Raw genomic sequence first — 22,865 nt, forward strand, 5'->3', positions numbered from 1 at the left:
CCATTTTTTTTATAAATGTCGATTTAACATTATCGTTTAGTTAAAAAAAATGAAAAATGATAAGATTTAAGATAATATAATAAAATAATATAAGATTCCATATAAGTTTTTTTTAAAGATTTCTTATAATATTTAACATACATACGCATAATTAATTTGAAGTTCAAACTTTGACAAACTTTATCAAAATAATGAAAAAATATGTAATTTTATAGTTATGACTTGAAAATGTAGTAAAAATAATGTGTATACATTTATAAATACATACATTTTTTTCAGAACTTTTATTTATACTGAATGAAACTTAATTTAAGCTGATGTTTTAACCTACATATTATGATAACGAGTTTCTCATAGAGTTAGGATAATAGTAGACACTTTAATTACAACTTTGATTTTTTTTTTACTACATCACCAGCTTAATTAAATTTTCGTTGTGAGGTTATTATAATTTTATTTACCTGGTTATAGTTTCAACAATTTAAGATTATTATTATTTTTTAAAATTTTGATTGAATTCAAAAATGTTCATTGATTGTGTATTTCTAGTTTCATATCAGCGTTTCTTACATTTATCAAACATACTTTGTTTTTAACCGATTTTAACATAATATTTTATTAAGCTTGTTTCATAACATCCTATACTGCAGTAAAAATGTCTTGTAGTGGTTTAGAATCAAAATAATCCACAATAATTTATTTGAGCTAAACTTAAATAAAACCAAATTTGTAATTTTTAGTGCACAAATTTATTAGCATCGTTAGAAATTTAAAAATAATTTATCATGTTTAGCTCTTGTACCTATATATTTGGAAAAAGTAAATTATAGGTATATAGTATTTAGGGCTATATAATATCAATGCAAAATTAAAATGGAATTAGCATATTGATGTATCGATATTTTTACTTTCCAAAATCTTAAGAATATAATATTATAGTTGAAAAAAACCAGTTAAGAATAATATAGTTTTACTTGTTCAATCGATTGTTTTTTATGTTATTGAATGTTAGCATTTTATTTATATTCATCTAGGCAATTTAAAAATAATACTTCAATAATTAATAGTTTCATAGAAGTACTAATACGAATTTTATTGATCATGATTCTTGATATAAAAGTATTTAACAGTTTATTTAAAAAATGCTTGTTACTGAAAAAATGTATAAATAACTATTTAATTTTATTGTGTGGTCATAATTTGAATATTAGATATGTGAAAAATATTGACTTTATCTAAGAGTCATAAATCATTTGGTCTTAAAAGTTCGTTTAATTAATATTGATCTGTTTAGAGATTATAACCATTTTAAACATATAGCCTACTAAAATTAATCTATGTTCTCATGTTACTTTTTATATTACCTATAAGTAATTATTTTCTTATCTAACCGTATTTCTTATCTTGTTATAATTATTATCACTTTCTACTTTCTAATAGTAATATTTAAATTTTCTTTTTTTAAATTGATACATGTTTATAATTATTATATATATATTTTTTTTTTGTATTAATTCAAAACCAATTATTAAGAATTACACCTCCAACATAAGCTTAACTTATAGGAGATATGCAAAAATAATCTATTTGTTATACATATTGGTAAATATGTGTATGTTTGTCAATAATAATAAATAAAATAAAAAGAAACAAGCCGGATTTGTTGACTCGTATACGCATTGTTTTACTAAGATGGAAATTTCCGGAACGTGAGTTATCGACAGATGTCGATGAGTTGAGTAGAGGTTGAAATAGAAAAACGATTAGAGTGTCCGTCAAAGTTGTTTGCGCTTCGGAAAACTCGCATCTCAGACGAGTTACAAGTTTTATATAATCAATTCGGCTCGACGGCGACCGGCTACTGATTGATAACATTGTGTCAAGTAGTTCTTCTTTAAAACGATCTTTCCAGACGTCCTCTTATTATGGTTACACATAATCGATTAAAAGACGTTTTTCTCAACACGTGAATATCCTTAGCAATATCAAGTCCTTTTTTTAGACCCTAACACAAATACTGTTAGAGGCATTTCTCGTCTCGCCCATAATTAATGATATAACGCTTTTAATATAATTAATATCTCTAGTTCTATCGTTAGCTGATATTATTGCACATGATTATTATCATGGTCAATTTCTCATTGTGTCTTGTATTTATATTATCTAGGTACTTATATAGTTATAAAATGTATATATTTCTTTAATATATATATATATCTTTTGTTGTTGACAAATTGTACGTTAATTTATACTTAGTAAACGACAAACAATCGTTTTACTTGAGAGATGTGTACCTATTATAAACTAGGTACCCAAAAACTTCGAGCTGTCACAATAAAGATAACTTTACACTTTTTATTATTAAGATTATTATTTACATAGTAATTGGGCCACGTGGGAGTAGCACTTGAGTAAAAAGAAGTATCATTTATGACGTAGAGTATACGGTTGTCGAATACAGACACTTTTAGAGTAAAAAAATTCTTTGCGGATTTTGTTATTTTTATACTCGTGTTAAAAATTAATCAGTACTATAATGATGCAAAGCAGTTTTATAAATAAATATTTAAAATTGTACCTATAATTATTAAAATAATAATAATAATACTATAAATCTAATATAAGTTTTTGAATACAACTATAATATTACATGTAAATTAGACAACAATAGGTATGAAGTAGGTGCGTGAATATTGAATTGTCGTGTCGAGTATAATATGGTCAATTTTAATCAATATATAGATTATTGATTATTGATGTAATAAATATATTTGTTTATTGCATATTATACGATTGTAGTAGTAAGTGAATGAGTTTTTAGGTCAAATAACTTGTATTTATCGATTGCCCAATTTATTATTCCTTGGATTTAATAAAATACAACGGTCAACAGGCTCAAACCAATCGTAGGTTCATAGGTTTGTACAATATGTTTTGTAGTTATATGTTCCTTTACATACATTTCGAACTTTTATTATAACTATGTTTAAATTCTATTCAAGTTGATGGGATAGTACGTCATATACCTACATAGCATATATTATTTGATAAATCTGATTTACTAGTTTTTTTTTTTTAAATTATAATATTATATTGAATTATATTTTGATGATTTTATCTCATTAGTTTTATTGTTTGCCAATAAATTATGTAGATATATAATTTTTGCAAAAAATAAAAAATAATAATAATAATAATAATAAGTAGAGTATTATAAGTACTTTGGTAAGCACCATAACTTTGTAATTTATGAAAAATTACAAATATCTATTTTGAATGATTCTTAGTTAAATTTGTAATACGTTTTAGTTAAATAGGTATGCTTATTTATTTTTATTTTAAAATTAAAAATATTTCTTTTATATATCGTTATGTTTTTTTACTTTTAAATTAGTGGTACCAAAGTGTTTTAAAAAATACTATGACATCATTCATCAAGGGTTTCTACCACCATTTTCTCAATTTTTTTTTTAATTTCAACAGCTTAGGTATGTTAAATATTAGTCGATGGAGCTATACATAATAATAATTAATTATTATATTCATTATCAACCACCCATTCGTATATCATATTATTCATTTTTATAGGTAAAATTCTGGATTCACAGTTGGGCCCCATTACATCACGATAGGCTCAACACTTACAAAATCTATACTGTGGTATTTATCATAGATAACAATTAGACTGATTCTTTAAATTAGCATTTAGCTTATTTATACAATATATGACTAAGTATACGTCTTAAACATATATTTTACACAAACGAGATTGTGCTCAGGATAGGTATATAATGTGTCCCATAGTTACAAAAATAAGCTTACATCGCTTACTAGTAATACAAATTGAAGTCTATTAAACAAGAATGGCGGGTTGTTATTGAAAATTTTTGTTATATGATTTGTTTATAGATTTGTTTTTAGGATGATTGATTGTCTAGAAAGAAATAAAGAGTGATATGATTTATGAGTATAATTTTAGCAAGGACCTTTAAGTTAATAAGTTTATTAATACATATAATAATTGTATTATACAGTTAGGTTTTAAATAGTATATAACTATATATATTTGTATTATTATTTTTAAGTGAATAGGTATTTGTTAACGTTTTCAAATTATAAACAATGTTCCAGATGTACTTTATGTGAGAAAAAAAGTTTTTGCTTCTCAATTTTCTTTGTTATTCTATGCTTATATGTTAACATATTTTTTATACTTTTTAGGCTGTGTTAACCCATTATAACTTTTTTTGTATGGTAAACTTTTTACCATATTATAATACATATTATGTCTTGCCAATATACATTGAACCAAATCGTATTCTCCTGAGATTTTTAGAGATTTTATACACTGTAATGGATAAATATTATATATTTTGACTAAAATGCCCTCAGGGCCAAATAATATTATTAGAATTTGATAATGCAACAGGTATCTAATTATATTTTATTAATATACATACATGGATCAAAGTGGAGAATTTATCACCTAATGCCATAAGGAGTATTGTAAATAGATTCATATTTATATGATTTAATTAGATTTTGAGTGATGATAATAATAATAATCTGAATATACATTTCAACAATGAGAAATAAAACAATATGGTTACAAATAAAATTAAAGAGATAATGTTAAAGATTCTTTTTATTTATACCTTCTATAATGTATATTTCTTTTTTTGTGGTCCTTGCCTTAGTTTTATGATTATTTTCAATGTGCGTTGAAGTCAGCGGGACGACATTGAGGTCAACGAAGGATGAAATTATTCTTTATATGCAGCCAAAGCGGTGCGAGAATATATTTTAGCAAAAGTATTGCCCCTGGGAAGACGATACTATCATAATAATAATATAAATGACACTGGTACAAACAGTTCTATAGTAACCAGAAAGTGTATATTATACTGAATACTGATATTCCAACCTATGGGATTTTGAGTTGAGTAATTGATTTTTATTCTTGATACATTTATCCGTGTTATCTAGTGTAAATTAATCTAGTCGATGTATAATATATTTTATTATATTAATATTAGTGTCCTGGTTTTGGTTACCTTTAGTTTGTAATTGTGGTCCAATTGTGTATTTAAATAATATTTGAACATTTACCTTTAATAACTGTAATAAAATATTTAAATAGGGGTATATTTCGCAAGCCATTAAGGCTAATGTCAACAATGTTATGTCAAATTAGTCAGAGTAGTATTGTTGTTTCTCAATAAACGATTGAAATATCAGAGAAGCACCACGAAGTAGTTCTCCTGCCATAATAGTCTGATTAAACCCGGCAAAAACAATTATCTTTAGTGCTGTATTATAGACAATATACATACATGTATTATGTTAACATTAATAACCGATAAATTATTTATAATAAATAGCTTTTAAGATTTTTTTTACATATAAAAAATAAATAATGATTCTGTTACCAATTCAATTTTTACTATCATTTTTTTTTATCGATAATTACTTTATCTTGTCCAAATTTTCAAGGAATATTTTAGTAAAACTTATAACTTGAAATAATTTTAACTGGAGTTTAAACTATTTTATAATCAATGTTTAAAATTTTGTATAAAAGGCCCTTCATTTACGTAATATCAGCATGTGATACATAGTTCTGTTACGATGATGTGGATGGGGTCAATGCGCTTTTTACATCTTAGCTATTATCCAAATTTACTGATATACTTAAATCAAATTTGAAATTAATATGTTAAATTATTATTATTCAAATCATTGAAAGTTCTGTTGAGAAAATATTAAGTAAATACTTAAAATATCTTTTATTATATTATTATTTATTGTACATTATACGTCATAGTAAAATACTTATCTCAATATAAATACCAAAATTATCGTTTTTTCTAAAGGTATACATACTCGAATTTTGTGAGAAACTATTTTTCAAACTCAGGTTTAGAATTCAAATTGTAATTTTTTGAAGTTTATAATCTTTTAGAATCCAATAATTAATCAACTTAAAAATATCATGTAATTCGAAGAATCATGGATAAGTGTATTACAAGTCGATATCTACCTGTATATTTGTATTTGTTTCTAATGCAGAAATATTATATGAAAATTAAAAAATCCAACATAAGTTAATCCAACTTTATTGAATAGTTATAAATTATAATATTATATATTATATTATAGTATGTAATTTAATTTCATATTATTTCAAGATTTCTATCAAAACAAATTCTTCTTCTTAAAAAATTAAAACCATTTTAGTGAAATGTAGCCATGTAGGTAATAACTATGTAACATAATGTATACTATACATACTTTATATAATATAATATAAATAATACGAGTATATTATATATATATATATATATTATAAAAAAATAATATAATAATATGATATATGATGTAATATAATTTATAAGTATGTATAAAAAACCGAATAGTTGTCATATTTTGCACCTACGATACGTTCAAGAACATGGACAAAATGTGAACAAATTTGTTCGGTAGGTATACGAACTCGCGAAAATCGTATCAAGTAGTAGACGTGCTCTCATACACACACACACAACCTAACCATAACCATTATTATCCTATATACCTACCTGCGACCGACCGGCCACATGCGTCGGCGAACCGTGTAGGATGCACACACATTGAGTCAACGGCCTCCGCGCGTGCACTCAGTATACGTACCGTGGTATACATACGTAGGTATATAGTCACTGTCCATCGAGATGGTTTTCAATGTTTTATGATTACTGTAGCGGTTTAGGCGGGTGGGGGTGTGTGCAGACGTATGGTGGACAAAAAAAAAAAAATAACAATAATGGCAAATAAACCGACGGATCCGTCATGTCGTGCCAGTTTTGTTGTTGCTCGTCGTCTGTGAATCGAGATCAAATAATAATAAAAAAAATAATAACGATAATGATAATATTTTAATGGTTTCGACCGTGTATTTTTGCACGTTTTTGTATATAAATTAAAATTAGTACCTATATTGTGTGAACGAGTGTTTATCGTTATAATATATGGGTGAATATTTTATTGAACCACACTCATTATTTCAAAATGTATTAATGTTTTTGAAAACAATTTTTTACATAATTCCTAGTCAAAAATAAACATATATTTTTATTAAATTACATTTTTAATCGTTATAGTTTTTTTTTTTATATTTGAAATATGTATATGTATAATATATTTTTTATAAACGTTTTGTGGGATACCCCGCATCTTATCATTTCGCTCACCTATACTTTAAATTTTTATTACTCAAACTACTTGTTCGAATTTTAATTTTTGTTTATCAAAATACTCCCAAAAAATGTGTGTTATTGTCATTTAAAAAAGTAAAAACTTAAAAAATATATAAAAAACGTTGTTTCATTTCGACTGGAAACTAAGTAAAAGAAAATATTTTTAAAACATTAATAGATTTTGAAATAATGAGAGTTGTTCGATAAATGAATATCCAGTTTATATATAGCTATATTAAATGTATTTGTCTTTCGCTATCCATCTCTGTCTCTCTCTTTTTCCTACTTGCTTTTCTTAATAAACGTTCTCGTATTACACCGAGATCACCGTAGTTGTCGTGTGGTGGACACTGAATAGAGGTAGACTGGTTACGGTTGTATAGCCGTTGGTTATACGAGAGATTATTTGAACATTGATCTATCCGATGTACGAGTAGGAACCTTGTTGCTTATAATTTATAACTTATATTATCTAGATTCTAGATTATACTATGAAGTATGATTAAAATATTACTTATATATTAGGTGCGTACTTTTTTTGTTATATAGTTTTAACCTTAAAACGGTAACAAATCGGGTTCACAATCTTCTTTTTTTGCTTGTTATTTCTACTTCTTACATTTGTATAACATTTTTTTGTACATTCCTACAATAGTATATTATATAATAAATATTACATTTTATTACGATTTTGAATGAAAATTAGAAGTGATAAATTCAATATCCATTGTTTTGTGACGAATCATTCAGGATGTTATCATAAATGCCGTATGGTTAACATATTATATTATAATTTGTGTTATACTGTAACTACACGATGTTCTAAAAAATCTCATTTGTGTATAATTTTTTTAATTTATAATTTGTTTGATGAGTAATTAATTAAAATATGATCACGAAAATAAAAGATGTATAATGTCTTGAATAATATTAATATCTATCTGCGTATTTTATAATTATTATAGTAATTACATTGACATTAACAGTTATTTGTCTTTCAGCAGTTAACTATGTATATAAATCTTATTTATACCATCATTAAACTTATAGAATTGTAATTTAATTGCATAATTATTGTATATTTGTACAATAATGTTTATTATAATAAAATAGTTATATATATAAATACATGTATAATGTATATGTATGTAAATTAGACTTTAGACGCTATATATTTTAGTACTAGAATACTAGATACTTGCCGTGAACTTAACTTTAATAAATTATTTTTTATTAATATACTTACAGTTATTTCAAGTAAAACTTCAATCATAGTTAATATATTAACGATACGTATAAAATAAAACTATAATTTTAATTAGTATCATTTAATTTTTGTAATTTTAAAATAAACCATCTTGATTAATATTATGCTGATTGATGATATAGCCTTTTATTTTCACTTATATACTTGATATTACAGTTGTTGCATTTTTTATTCTTAACTGACTTAACTCAATAATGTTGTATTATTTATGTCATACTTTATTTATAAACATCTTTTTTGACATTACCTATAATCTTCTTGAAATTATTTTTAATGTTTTTTGTTACATTGTTTTAAGCCATGAAGTACATATGAATTACAAATATCTTTTTCGCAATAAAATAAGCTTAGTCTCACTAATACGGATTATACCTACAATAGATAGGTACATTTTATTTCTTTTCCCATTAATATATTTCTTGTTTATATAATCACACATTAAAGCTGCATTTTAATTTATATATAAACATAATTTTATAACACTAGTTGTTTAACATGACATTATATAGAAAATGACCTAATGTAACCTTGCTCCCATATTTCATTAAAATTGCATAATATTTTCTCCCACGAACATCAATGTGATGTTTTTTCCCCACGTAATTCGTCATCATCGTCGTTTTCGTTGTTGTTCGGATCTAATCGAGCATCGTGGTATCTTATATATTATCTGAAATTGGGGTCACACATACACACACCATGTTAACAATGTACGTATAGGTAGTTTGGTAATTTCTTATTTAATTGTGTATGTGTGTAAGACATTGCGAAGAAAATAGAAATGAAGAAAAACGACAAACCGTGTCTTCTGTGAGATTCCTAATTTATAGTAGAAATTTATTATACTTTATAAATATATAAAATATACATATACCTATAATATATGCTCAAAATAACTTACAACACCGAATTTGTTAAATTCTAATAGAATGATGTGTATGACACCGTGCTCCAATTTACATTTAAAATATGTACAAGCTGAATAATTCATAAAATTACCAGTTTTACAATTGACAAACAACTTTTTTAATTATTGATATTTACAAACATTTAAAATTGATTCTACTTGTTTATATAAAGCCAAAATTAAATTTATTGAAACAGTTTTTAAACTATAAATCATATAGTGGATTTTAAAATTATTTAAACACATAATGAGAAGAAATATTTGTGTAATATTACTGACTAAGATTGTATATTATTATAACAACTTTCAAATATTTAATTATATGCTAATACTAATGGTACCATTTTTCTTTAACGGAAAACATTTGTTATTTCAAAACCAAAATTATTATTGTTATTTATTTATTTTTGAAAATATTTATTTGTATAATTTTAAGAAAATAAAAAACAAAATTTTTCTAAAAAAATGAATTTTTACTTTATTTTTTATTGAAAACATACATTTTTAATTAGTTCTACCAAACAGAATATTTTTCAGAGTATTTTGATTTTTGATGTAAAAAAAATTGAATTTTGGACGAGTAAATAATGAGTTGTAAGTTTTTAAAGTTTTGATAAGTGGAGTGGTTCAAAGAGTACCTTACAAATGTTGGTCTACTACCCCGCTCATATAAACTTTATAAACTTATGACTTGTTAACTTGTTAACTGCTTGTCTAAAATTTGATTTTTATAAATCAAAATAAATACATCGAATAATATTTTGTTCAATCAAACACATAATGACGGAATGTCGCACATATACTGAGTTTAGAACAAATTTAAAACTTCCTGAAAATCTATCAGAATCTCTTGGTCATAATATATTCTCACTAGCAGCCACCATTGATTTCATCAAAAAAGCGAATCTTCAAAATAAACTGTAATTTACTAAAATATACATACCTAATTTATCGTTCCTAGAAAAAGTAAACTAGCTGATATTTGTATTTTTAATAATTAAAATTAATCTTACCATACAACAAAATCATATTTCCCAATGGCTTATGTCGTCTTAGGTATTTTATTGATAATAATAAAAAAAATATTTTGTTCTGTGATATGAAAGTAGAAATATGTTGCCATTCAAAGGAATAAAAATCTTAACCAATAATAAACATTATTTTTTTACCCCAAAAATTTTATTTTGTAAGGACTTCTAGTTAATATGCGGGAATGATATTCTCAAAAATGTTTGTGTCTTGAAATAATGAGTATCTTATAGGTTAAATGAATCTCACTGCAGTGTATTTATGAAGTTTATTATACAGTCATATTGTACCTATTCTGTGATATAATTACCATTATCATAGTGTTTACTTGTGGATATATTTACGTATTGTATCTAAACTAGAACTTAATATAATCTGATATCTTTATAGAAGTATAATATTGATAATAATAAATTAAACAGTACCATTTTATAAAATAAAATTTAATGTTAATTTAACTATTAAATATTATATGATTACTTTTGTTAAAAATTATTTATAATTTATTTTGCAATAAAATAAAATTAATTAAACTTAGCTTTAGTCATATTAATTACATTCTCGAATGTATAAACTATTATACATGGTGGGACCAATTGGGCCATTATTTAACTTGCAGAGGTCTGTTTCCCTAAAATACGATTTAGGTCCATTAATACTGATATATTAGGAATTTTATTTTATAATAGTAGCACTATAATATAAACAAAGAAACTATATTATTTCCTTTAACAATAGTCTTTCTACGCTTTGAAACAATTTTAATAAACGTTTAAAGTTTAAATAATATTAAATGTATTTAACACATATTTGATTCAAGTACAGTTGTGCTTTTATTGTCAAACAACATTATTGAGAGTATTTTGTATTTTAAATTTTTAACTTTTAAATGTATATTTTTGATTGAGTAAAAGTTAGACACAAACAAGTTTATATTTAGTACAATAAAATTATCAATAGGATTATATAGTATTTACTCTACGAAGATTACTGTATTTATTTAGTGTTGTCAGTACAGGACTTAATTAAAATTCAAAGCCATCATGTGCTCTTTCACTAATAAATTGTCTTTTACACGATAGCGTCTGTTTTTATTTACAGCTTATAATTGTGTTACAATCATCCAAAATAAGTTGAGTACTTATATAACATAATATTGCGTATAATGTTTAAAAAAATTATGGCATCATCGGGGTGCTATGATTTTTTTTTTAATAGATGCTTTTTAGGCGTCGATCTTCCCTTATGTTGTGAAATTAGGTGTCTGAAAGTACGAACATTTTGTTTGCAGTTATATTTTATTATTACGACCTTGAGAGTATGTACGTTCATTGTAATATGATGGCAATGTCGACCAGTGGTTTTGTGGTCCCCTCCCGCAGTAGGCACTTCCTTCTCCGAACCGCACAATCATTTCGGAATAGTATATTAAGTTATAATATATTGTTATTATCATCATCATCATCATCGTGTAATCATAATCGTCATTATTGTCATTATTGATGATCGTAGTGGTAATTGTTATCACCGCTGCTGTTTAGTCCGCGATTAATATTGCAGCGGTCATCAATCTCTTCCTTGTCGATTATTGTACACTATCACGTCAACGTGTGCATGTCCGTTTAATAATACTATATTATCCGACTAGCTGGACACGGTTGGTAAGATATATAGATGTAATGATCACTTCAAGGTCGTGACCGGATACGACGACAGTGACCATCGGGAGAAAGACCCTCATCTACATATACTATATAAGACTCGAGTTTCTACGCGTGTAATGGATACAACTCGCTTTATACAAATCGGAGGTTACCCTTCCCCCCTTCTTGAAAACGCCGTAGACCATTTATACTTTATATATCTGTATACTTATTGCGCTTGTGTCGTGCAAAGGGTTTTTTTCGTATTTCGACACGATAATGGAATAAACAATTCGTCACGTCTGACCATTCGCGGCCTAGGTCCGCGCGCGCACTATTGACTTTCGATTTCTTATATATTGTTTAAACTGGTAGCAGGTTTTCTTATAACCGTCACGATCGTCACTGTGCATCCTTGGTTTGAAAAATAATAATAATTATAATAAAAAAAATCCCATTCAATAATTTTTCCAAATTGTCTTGTTAAATATTATTCATATTATGTTTTAATTTAAAATAATATGTTGATAAATACATACATTATATGCTAATAAATAATATAAGTTATGTACCTGAATATTAAATATTTGGGTCGGACGTTATACTAGGTATGTCTATTGATTACTGGCAACTATTGAGCTTTTTTTATCTATATTTTATATCGGAGAAATATCGAACTTCCTTAATGGCCGTCTTTTTGGAAATTGAATTATTTATAATTTTGTCTGTTTATAAAAAAGTAAAATAAATCACGTACATTTTGATTTGATTTTATAAAATGTTGCTTGAATTTGTTGGCAGTAAAGTTAAGTATTTAATTTTTTTAAAAGTCATAAGTACCTACTATTTTTCCTGTATTCATTGATTGAATTCATATATTTGACATAATAATAAATATGTCGTTGTATACAACTTGACTATGTACTGTTAAAATATTGGTAATTTTAACCGATTCGATGAGGTCAGTGGTTAGTGTGACTGATTTTTGGTATGCTAGTGAAATAAAAATCAGGTAATACAAATAGTTAGGACTATTTTATCATTTAGCATTTTATTTTTTGTATCTACTTATGTTTAGTTAGATCAATTTTAAGCTATTTTGTTAAATATAAAAATTGAAAAAATAAAACGTGGAACCAACTATTTATCTATTAGAAACAACAACAACAACAAAAAAAAAAATCGATAAATTCTATCAAAGATAAATAAGTACTATAACATGCGAGATTAATAAAATATTTCAGTAAAATAGATATTATAACGGCATAGAAAGAAAGGAAAAATGAATTACGAGGTGTGATGTAGTGAAACAGTTCAGTTATGTAGGTACTCTTTAATAATATAGTTGGATACCGCTGGATAAGATGCAATTTTGTTATATCTAGAGTTATATCTATTATTGTATCCATTATTATATTATATTTACTTGTTATAAATATATTTCTCGATATCTTTTATAGTCCTTTAGTTATTAAAAATACTAATAATTTACTATACGAAAAAAACAGATTCATAATATTATCAAGAGTTATTTAATGTATATAGTTAGTTAAAACTATTGTTTAATCATACCTCGTAAACATTTCAACTTAAAGTTTTAGAATAATTGTTAAGTACATTATTTCTATTATATTTATTTAGGTCTTTATAGACCTTAAGTCTTCAAGTCACGAACCAAAATTTAAATTTATTCGTACAATCCGTTTATACTTAAATAATGTTCAATTTATTAAAGAAAATAATTTACAGGCATAAAATAATTATATAGTGTACATCAATAAAATATCTAATACGTAAGTTGATGTACAATAAATTTTATGTATCTATATTTTAGTGAATAAACTTGGTCTTGGAATAATAACTTCTATTATTTATGCTATAAAATTATATATAAATTTTATTGTTTTTTTTTTTTCAGAATTACATTTTGTTTGCAACGAGAAAATCAAATTTTAATTATCATAGGACTTAGGTAAGTAAACATTTATTTTTATGTTATAAATATCTATTTACTTTTAGGTTTATAATATATAGTGTCATAGTGAGGTATGTATTATTAAAATAATCTACCTTGTTTTAGTATATATGATTACGAAATACCTCAATATATGTATAATGATTTATTATACTTATTTATAATTTTTAACCGGTCAATATACTATTTATTTTATCGATTTATTATTTTTAATTATTTAATTTTAAAATATCTTTTTTATTTGTTAGGAAATTACCCAGAAACGTATGACGTTATGTAGTAAAATAATATTTATTCGAAAATATTTGTCTCTACATGTCAAATATTATTTTAAAATTATATTACTTATGGTTTTAATAATATGATTTAATACCTACAAGATGTGCTGTTTCTGTTATTCTGTTACAAATTCACAATACAGCTGTTTTTTTTAATTTAGAACTATCCATTTAATTCTGTTTTTATTTTTATTAGAGTAAATTGATTTATTATAAAACTTAAATGTAAGGTAACAACTCTAGAGGGTTTTTAATACTTAAATTTTAAACTAAGTTATGAGTTTTATAAATTTCATAAAAATGTATAGTTATGAATTTCTTATAACTTATTTAAAAATTAAAATATAAGAGAAAATAACCTATACCTATAGATACTAGCCGAGATACTAGCTAGAAAATAGTTTTACCTTAGATTTTATAATATATACTTTAAGATTAAAAAAAATAGAATGAAATGGATTATTCTAAGCATAATATTTGCTATTATATAAGTTTGTGAGACAGAATTAACACTTTAGGGTATATATAACGTATAGGGTGTATATAACGTTCTCATAAATTAGTTTTTATTTGAATATATATAAGTTATTTAAAAATAGTAAACATATAATAACTATGGTTATATTTAAATTAAGGATTTCATGTATTCGAAAATAGGTACAGACCTCACTCCTCAATAGTTACATTTTGCAGACCATAATTTTCAGGTTTTAAATCTTTGAATAACTCAGCAGGTCACCCAAATATAATTACCATCATAAAAAAAAAAAAAAAAAAAAAAAACGAGAAAAAAAATACAAGAATCTTTATGCATTGTTTTAATCTTGGCTCCTAGACGCTATACATAAACATTCTATAATGTATGTAAACTACAATCTCGCGAGATCGTAATAATAACATACTGATTTACTATTGTTTGAAGCTGTTTTACATATAATACCGGAAATAGGGAAATGAAAATAGTAAAGCATAATATATATAATCATATAAAGTTATTGTTGGTGATTTGTTTTTGTATACGAATATAACCATTTCATGTATCGATGCGATTTTTTACATTATGCAAATTAAAAAAAAGGCCAAGTTGTACTACATTTATACCACTATTGTACCTCTATATGAAAATATATATATTTCACTAGGTATATCAGCATATACGTGTAAACCTTTCAGTCGACATAGTAGTTTTAGGGTTTCGAAATAAAACCGTTTTGCTTTAGACTAGATTTTCAAAATAAAAAAACAGCATTAGGTAATATTGTGATAAGGATTTTTATGTTTTTACTATATTATTAAATCCTTGGAAAAATGGAAACGATTCTGAGCGATATTACATTTAACGAATATCTCCCGATTATTTTGTTTGGAAGTATTTTATAGCTCGGATTTCAAAGCATTACAGAGGTTGGTTTTATTTTTTTTGTATTAAACCATTTTCTAGCGTGGGCACTTACTGCTCCCGGGAGACTATTGATAAAAAAGCGTTTATGACCTGTTCGTCGTTCACAAGCACACGATTGTCAACGCGGTGTGTCACTGCAGTTAAAATATACGGTACCGGACGCGATTAAACATGACTACAACTGCACGAGTGGAGGTATTTAGTTAGAATCACAACGATATTATGTTGAATGAACCGTAGCAGTTTTATTTCCTTGTTTATTTATTTTTTTTTTATTTCGCTTATCAAAAATAACTAGTACCTAAATCAATAATGACACAAAATGTCCTTTACACGGAACTCAAATGAATCCTATTATTAACGGGTTTACTGTTACTTTAAACACTCCCAATAATATTACAGTAGCTGCTACATTGCAATATGCTACATCAAGCATTTTAATTTTCGATTGGGTGTTGTGCGCTGTTCCACGAAATGTTTTTCAAACTCGACGATCTATATTATTATAATAGTATTATATTTAAAAATTGGAATATATCTATTAATTTTTATTAACCTAATATTGATTAACCTTAATATAACTATGCAATGTTTTGGTCTAATTTCCATCACACCTTATTCGTGTGTTAATTAACTTATTAAAAGTTCCATCCGACGAATACAGAACATACTTACTTACAATATTATTTTTATTATTATATTTTAAATGTTAATATATACGTTTTCATTTAATTTTTTATAACACTACATGTTTTAGAGCTCAACAATAAGCTTAATTGATAAAATAAATAATTTCATGGAAATATTGAGTGAAGGATCTTCTAATGAACGCTAACTATTACTGTATATTTAACTATTAATACAATTGATGATTTTACTGCTTTGGTTATAATATAATAATTATCATAAATAATGAATGCTTGTGTTGTAATTCAAAATTGTTTTTATTACTAATTTACATATTGTAATATATTTTATCTACTTATCTATAATATTTCATAGAACTGAAAACACTTCACTTATGGCTCATTTATGTTACAATTAAAATCAAATTAAACTTTTAATTATAGAATCAACAAATGATATATTATAATGTTGTACGAGGTGAGTTTTTTTTATTGTTATGAGTGAGACTAATCGTGATATATTTTTAGTTAGTCTTTCTTCTCCCTTTGTATAACACTCTTATATAATGGAAGTTACACACTATGTATCTATTATCTATATTTTTGGTAAAAATATTATTGATGTTTTACTTGTTAATATTAAACGATACTATTATTATTAAAGTAGAATTTTTTAAGTACGTATAACTACGGTTATATAATTGTAGATAACTGTGATCTTTACGTGCAATGTTCTCATAGAGGTAGCTTAATTTAAATATTGTCATAATATAGGTAGAACAACAATTTTCTTGTTTTCTTAATGATTTATAAATTTAATATAAAATGTAAATATATAATTTATGTGTGCAAATTGACAAGTTGTAACTGTGGATAGGTAAAAGGGTGGAAATTTTTTTTTCTACACTGTATTACACTAAGATTTTAAAAACAAATATACGTTTAAAGTGGACGGCCTAAACTCTTATATACAGTCCTTTACACAATATAGATCTCAATATTATATTATTGCTTGAAGTTTTTCATGTAGACTAGGGTCTATGACAAACGTTTTGTAAATTACTTTATCGGGGTACAGTATTGTACCGTAACTTTATTATAAAAGTGTGATCGATATTATTCGCTTTAGAATCCTTGTAAAACGATGATTAGTTAGCGAGAGTTTAGAGGTCAAGCGTTCTTACGGGTCGATCTTCTAGCGTAGAGAAAAGTGAGTTGAAGGAATTGTCTGGATACACTGGTGAAAGCAGGCAAACTGCTATCGTCTAGGTTTTATATTCATCATCGTACATAGGGACCATGTATGGTGAAATTCACCTGTTCTATCTGTACACTCCACCGTTAGGTATTTGATGTCGCCCGTGAGATTTTAAAATTTTCAAAAACAGCATCTTGTAGTCCATACTCACTATTTACAGGGTGAGTGAATAACAGAGTACGTTTGTTATACGGAGAGAAAAATATATCACACGCATAACATATTATATCATCGCATATATAACGACGCGTACTACGCAAAGACCCGGCAATTGTTTAAGTTAGTATGATACAAAATAATATATAGATCGTCTATGTACTTTTCTGCCCCGACAACCATTTATCAAGAACCAGAGAAGGGTTTGAGATGGTCTCAGTGACTACTTACTATTTATAACTATTACCTGTACGATACATAATACATATATTATATGTATGTATGTATGCAATATTGGTACCTTCTATATTATTCTTCGATGGCAATCAATGATCGTGACTTATCTACCACCCGTATATAATCACGGTCCGTCGTGTTTTCCCACGGTTCCCCGCAATACGCGCGTGCTATAGGAGCACCCGAAACGATGCGTTGTGGTCGTCCGATTATATATTATACGACCACAACTTGTTTGTCAGTCGTGTATTCCGGCAGTGTTATGTTCTTTTTGCTGATGACAACAACGGCGGAGACTAAGTCGAATTATCTTTCCTTTAACGTGATTATTTTTTGTTAATTCGTGCTTCGATATTGACTTTCTAACTGCCGCAGTTTGAGTTCTATTTTCGTGTTTGCAGATTTTCGATTTCACTATTAAACCCTTTAAATCATAGAATTGTGCGTACTTAAACTTATTATTTTACCTATGACAAATCGTTTTTCATAATTGTATGAATTCGATTTCACTTATATTATTGCATTATTTTCTATCATATATATTAGGTATCCAAGTTCTGAGGGTTTGTGTGTGAGAATATTATTTACATACAGTGAGTGACTATGATATTATAGTTGTATCATTTTTTTTTTTTTTTACTTGGCTTTGTCGCTCAGTAACTAAATCTGCTAATGGCCGCTTCGAAAGTTTCGTTAAAAATCAACAATAATACTATTATAAAGCCGCCGCGACGCTGTTCGGCGGCAATACAGACAACGCACGTGGTAAACCGGTTCGGAGACAGACAGGTTTTTTTCGGGGAGTATTTAAAAACAAGTAAGATACTTGGTACGCCAGCAGAGGATTGAGAGTCTGGTTTTAAATGTATACACATTATATTTTATCGGTTCCAAGTGGAACATTCTTGAAGACTTTCCCCACCCTGCAGTGAGTACATCCACGTCGAAAATAATGTTGTTTTTTTTTTTTGTATTATCGAAGACGATCACAACTGCGACGAGTGACCATGTGGCCCAAGGTTGCTGTATTGTCTGTAGTCCGGGACACCTGATTTATTTTTGCATGTGTAACTTTCATTTTCCTTCTTTGACAATGAAATAAAAAGATCATTTGTTTATAAAAACATAAAACAATTAGAACGCATATTTTTCATGTTAAGAAAGATGGTCAAAATAAAAAAGTATTATAGGTAAACACTAAATACTCAATGCTATTACTTATTATCGATCTATATACGTTTTAAAAGTTATTTTACAGATTAAATAATTTTTTAGGATTTCTCTCAAGAAGTTAGAATGATGATTAAATGTAAACAATAAATATATACCTGGATATTTATCATAATCTACATTTTAATTCTGGATTATCATATTATATATCAGTAAGATAAATACTAAAATTTTGTTTAAAATGTAAAAAATAATGCAAGTATTAAAGTTTAAAATAATATGCATTTTATGAAATACACGATGATATTACATTACTATTAATAATTGGTTTAATTTAATATATTATTATTGAAGCGATAATTTAAAATTTAGTTCATTATATTTTTTATAATAACAAATGCAGTTATAACAAGTATAGGTACTTACTAATTATTCATATTTGCATGCAGTCTTTATTTTATAATCTTATATCCATTAGTTTTATTATTGTAAATTGTTAATACATTTAAAAATTTAAAATATAAGTATATGAAACGCTTTTGAATCGGTAGTCATAATGAAATGTATGGTTGATTATTCTATTATTATTATAGTAAATGTTAGGTATTTCACACGAGATAATAGGTAACTATTATAATATTTGTACGATTAACTTATTAAAAAAAAATATATATATGTATTATGTATACTATGTATAATAATTTTTCTTACTGACATTTTAAACTAATAATTTGCAGTTCTTCACCCTCTCTTCCTAATTAATGTCAATTACTAAAACAGTAACTGGACATTTAGTCGTCATTAGATTATCAAATAAATAATAACACTTAAATGGAATTGGTGGCTTTATATTCACACACTTTTTAAATTGAGCCACTTGTCCAAAATCAAAATAGGATATATCCCGTTTATAATCCTAATGGAAAATATTCCCTATCTCCTCATCTTAACTCTCATTATCATTATTAAACTAGTATTACAATACTATGAATAGATTATGTTAAATTAGAAAATAGCAAGATACTCATACCAATTATTAAGTGTTTAAACTCTTATTAATAGTATATTTTATTAAGATTTATTTGGATTTTTTATTAAAAATTATCTTTAATGTTTCTATTGATTTTTGATAAGAAAAAATTCTTCATAATTTTATACGTAGATTCTTATAGACAGTAAATTCTAGTAGGTATTTTCTAAGAAGTTAAAATTAAAAACCTTTAATATTTTAGATAATAATGGTATGCCAAAATTTCAAAAATATAAAAAATATAATTTTTTTGTAAACATTGATTGCAACTTTGTTACTTACATTCAAGTAACATTTTTTTTTTCAAATCGGATTTGAAACTTTTACTTAAGATACCTAATATGTACTCGTATTATTATTTTTTTATGTATACAGATAAATTTTCAAAACATATAGATTGTAGATTAATATTATAGTATGGCGTATTTATAGTTTTTAAAATATATCGTATGATTATTAGGTAGTAAAATGCATTACAATAATAATTTATATATTATATATAAAAATAGGCTGATAAGCTGCCTCCACTCAGGATCTTTTTTCACGTGTAATGAATTATCTTTGAATTAAAATTTAGTAAATTCATTACTGTGATCTACACAATGATGAGATATACTTAACTTCTTCAATAAATCAGATCGGTTACCTTCTTCTCCTATTTTTTCATTGCTAAACTATATTTACGTTTCAGTTTTATAAACATTCTGTGTAAGTCTAATAATGATTAGAAAACAAAACTGCACCATTATAATAATTGTTAACTCGACTGTTAAGTTATAAGTCAGAAAAGAAATGAAAATATATTCGTATTCTGTTTATTTAACGTATATAAGTACAACAATGAAGTCAGATATTCTAAGTAATTCATTTGAATTAAAGTTCATGGTATGGTTAAGTGGACATAATGTTATTTGTTACGTGGCTTTTGAATTTAGATCGTATATGAATTCTTTTTTAAAGTTATTCAACTCCCGATTCATTTAAAATATATTTCACTTTTCGTATCTGCTGTAATAGGAATTGCGTTTGAGTATTGTTATTTATTGTATAAACAATTTTTTACAACAATTTAACAATAATCATAATACAAAGTACTTCACTTGAATATGTATACCTATATATAAATATATACAATATAACTTTATAAATGTTATGAATAAAATCATATATTTTACCCATTCAAAATTTTCAAACAAAATACATATCGGTAGTGTCTGGTAGTCGGGTATGCAATTGGATTCGCTCACTTGGGCAAAAATCAGCAATGTGTATTAATTAATTATTATTGAATGTAAAAAGTATTCAATTTATACTTGACGTATGCAATAATAATTAATTATGAATGCAAAATGTATTAAAAATATATACTAACAATTTCCAAAAAGTTTGTATTTAACTAAAAAAAAAATAAAACAAAATAAAATTGAGTAAGTAAAGACGTATTCGCTATAACGCTAAAAATCTTATTTAATTATAAAAATAAAAATGTTATGTTGTTTTTTTTTAAGTGTTTCAAAACGATTTTACACATGATGTAGTTATATTCTTAATTGTTTTCTAAATAGTTCAAAGTTAACTATAACTAAAATGTATTATATACATATAAATATTATGTTAGTTTTGTTACTTTTACCTATTACCTATATCCTTACATTTCAATCCAAAAAATTAGCTTTGACTATTTTACTAATAGCTACATGCAAATGATTCGAAATATTTGATAAAATTATGGTATGTTGGGATAGATTTTTGTTGTTCAGTTAAAATTATATTGTCAGTTGTAGTAATTTGTTGTGTTTCGTTTGTATTTCTTAGAACTTGTATATAAAGTTATTCGGCTCGTAAACCTTTGGGAATTTTATCAATAGAAGGACACCCGCATCATCAATTTCACGGTTTAGAGACAACTATACTGCGAAACGTGAATAAAAAGAAATGTACAGTGGTGTTTGAGTGAAAGAGAGGGAGAGAGAGAGACCCAAAAAATGAAAGTGCAAAATACTCATAAATGGGACTATGAGATGGAGAGACTATAGTGCATTAATAATTTTCTAACTTTAAAAAGCTCCAGAGAAAAGTTATATGACAAAAAATATTAGGTAAAATAAATATTTGACGTTTGTGACTGCGATGCGACAATATCCAGCGACAATATCTACGTGTCAGTTTTGTCCACAAGGGTTTTATTTTCAGATAGAATGACAAAGCAATATCAATATTTTTCTTAGAACTATTTCATTGTACTAGAAAACGTATTGCAGAATCGTAAATTTTATGATACCACCTACTCTAATCATACTTGTCTAGAACACCTGTTGGAAGATTTACAACATAATGCAATATTTTTAAAAGCAAATCATGATCAATTTTACATTAAATCTTCTTATCTTTCAACTAAATGTTTTATTTTTTACGGACAAACTTTTATTTTTTAACCTATTGATTTGTCAAAATTGTTTTGAAAATTCACATTAGTTAGCTGAAACTACATTATTTATTTGTTTATACATTACATTTGCTTATGGTCAACGATGAATAAAATTAATTACCTTGTTCATGCCATGTGTTTGAAATCATTTGTTCTTGTTTACACTCTACATGGTATAATAGGCGTTCCAAACCATACATATACTTATATATCATATCATTCAT

At 25.7% G+C, this 22,865-nt stretch overlaps 1 protein-coding gene across 3 annotated transcripts in view; it reads left to right on the forward strand.

Annotated features, from left to right (window-relative positions):
- Positions 1–22,865, forward strand: part of LOC114119271 (putative polypeptide N-acetylgalactosaminyltransferase 9) — a 120,112-nt gene that overhangs the window by 5,592 nt on the left and 91,655 nt on the right. For all 3 annotated transcript variants that reach the window (XM_027980779.2, XM_027980778.2, XM_027980780.2), the window contains exon 2: positions 14,000–14,053. The gene's annotated coding sequence lies outside the window, so the exon portion shown is untranslated. The remainder of the gene's footprint in view (positions 1–13,999; positions 14,054–22,865) is intronic.

Source organism: Aphis gossypii, chromosome 2, assembly GCF_020184175.1.
Source record: "Aphis gossypii isolate Hap1 chromosome 2, ASM2018417v2, whole genome shotgun sequence".
NCBI classification, from domain to species: Eukaryota; Metazoa; Arthropoda; class Insecta; order Hemiptera; family Aphididae; genus Aphis; species Aphis gossypii.